Raw genomic sequence first — 2,667 nt, 5'->3', positions numbered from 1 at the left:
TGGACTCAGTTCATCAGGCCTGGAAGCAAGTCCTGTTGCCTGCTGAGCCATTTTGCTGGTTGGTGCCAGGATAATTTTAATCAACCTGAAAATATGTTCTTCATAGGTGAATTTAATCCACTTTCTTATTGATTATTGATTTGAATTATGTTTACTTCTTTTTTTATTCAGTTTACTATATTTCTACCTGCTTTTCTTTGCTTCCCCATTTCCTCATTTATATTGTGTCACACTTCCTTTGGTCTTTTCTACTTGAAACTTGTGAATTTATTCTCAAATATCTCCCACTTAAATCAACAGTCCTCCTTTCCTGAAAAAAAAAAACAGATGCTATATATGAAAATGCTAAGCATGATCTTATTTCTTATTATTTTAAACAACTCCCCTCTCCAAACAAGCTCCTAAAACAAAACAAAACCATCTCTGTATCATTCACAGACTCTAGTGTTAGAAAGGCTTTTTAAAAAAAAAAAGGCTTTTAAAAGGCATTCTGATTAGAAACAATGTAACTATTAATAAACAGCTGGTCTGTTGTAATAAAGTGGCTGGCTCCTTATCACCAGTTACATCTGTAACTCATATGCCTTTGTCAACACTGCGCTTTATAACTGCATGCCATCTTTATGTTCTGCTAGTTATAGGTGGATAAAATTATCACTGCTTGTACATCTTTAAAATGCATGTTTTTAAAGTTGTATTGAATTCAAGAGCCATGAATACCAATTTTTCTTAGATGGAAAAACACTGAGTTGAGAGACATATTTCAATGAAATGAGTATTTAAAAATCAAAGGAATACAGTGGTGAGCATGGTAGTCTGAAGGAAATATCCGTGTATTTAGTAATGATTTAAAGTTTTCAACATGCAAATTTTCAAAGCTCATTTCAGGTGGCAAAAGAGGGAGACTGGATCTGTTTGTCCATAATGCCCTAGACCCATTCTATTGTGTGGCTTTCTGGCCCCACAGTGGATCTCATTTCCTTAGGGTCCTGTTCTCGAACATTTACCTGGACAGATTCTTTGGGACATGTGTTAACCCTGCTTCCGCATCTGCAAAAACCATGCCATTTTGAATCCACAAAAGGATGCCCAAGGTATCTTTTGATCTTTGTGGTAGTCTTTTTATCTAAATTTTCTGCAACTGCCTGGAGTTCCTCTGATGGAAGGAGAGTCCTCCAATTGTTTTTATTAAGACATTCTACCTGTCACCATCAGAGGGCGACTTTCAATAGGTTCCTGGATCCTGGGGGTATAATTCCAAGTTGGTACCTTGTGTCATTTCTTTCCTCTTCTATTAAAATTCCCTGGAATCAGTTTCCACAGCCAAAAGGCATAATAGAGATAGGATATGATTGGAAGGGTCTGACTTCAAGATGCTCAAGGGCTAGCAGGAAGTTGAAGGCTGGGCTAGGGAAGCTCAGTTGGCAAATGCTTACAAAGCAGTTGTAAGAACCTGAGTTCTATTCTCAGTACCCACATAGAAAAGAGGACACAGAATTGGGTGGGTAGGGGAGGCAGGGTGGATTTAGGAGTTGGGGGAGGGGCCGAATACAACCAGCACATTGTAGGAATTTTTCTATGAACTAGTAAAAATGAGAATTTAATTAATCAATCAATCAATAAAATGGGTAACTGGACATAGTAACACATGTTCCACACACATACAACTCCCCCACCACCACCACCAAATAAAAATAAAATGGCTAAGTAAAAATTTCTTGAAAGAAATAAGAAGCCCAAATGGGCAAGAGTGGCTAACATGAGAGGGGACTGGCAGGAGATGAAGGTTACGAGGAGCAGGGAATATCAGAGGAAGTTTATAAACAAGCAGGCCTAGAGAATATGCTCAGCTGTTAAGAGATCTGTAGCTCTTGCAGAGGACCTGGGTTCGAGCCTTAGCACCCACATCATCTGTAGCTCTAGTTCCAAGGGATCCAACTCACTCTTCTGGTCTCCACAGGCACTGTGCACACACATGGTGCATAGATGTACCTACAGACAAAACACTTATACAAATGAACAAATAAATTAAAAAAAAAAAAACGACAGGCAGTTTGAATTTGTTGCAAATATAATGAGATATTAGGCAGGTTTTGAGCAAGAAAAGCTCGTGATTCTTTTATATGTAAAACAATCCCCAGGGCCCAGTGAGGTGGCTCAGGAGGTAAGGGTGCTGGTGAGCAAGCCATCCGACCTTAGTCGTGGGAAACCACGCGCACGCACGGAAGGTTGAGAATAAGCATTGACTCCGCTGAGTTGTTCTCTGACCTCCACAGGTGTGCCTGCTGAGGCATGTGCGACTCCTTTCACACACACACACACACACACACACACACACACACACACACACACACACACACACACGAGAGAGAGAGAGAGAGAGAGAGAGAGAGAGAGAGAGAGAGAGAGAGAGAGAGAAAATCATTTTTAAGTGATCTGTAGAAATATATTTGTTCTTTTTCCTCTATCCTTCCACGAAGCAGGCAAAATTCTGGGAAATGGTGTTTGAGATATATATATATATATATATAGTTCGGAGATTCTGGACCCAGAAAAAAAATCATTCAGAAATCTATCTTATAAATGGTCTATGAGTTCTTAAAGGAAACGGAGCCAAGGAGCGCGTCCAGCACATCGCTCAAGCGCATCGAGCACACCGCACAAGCA

Source organism: Mus musculus, chromosome 6, assembly GCF_000001635.26.
Source record: "Mus musculus strain C57BL/6J chromosome 6, GRCm38.p6 C57BL/6J".
Taxonomy (NCBI): domain Eukaryota; kingdom Metazoa; phylum Chordata; class Mammalia; order Rodentia; family Muridae; genus Mus; species Mus musculus.
The sequence above is the reverse complement of the archived record's forward strand: the minus strand, read 5'-3'. Positions refer to the sequence as shown.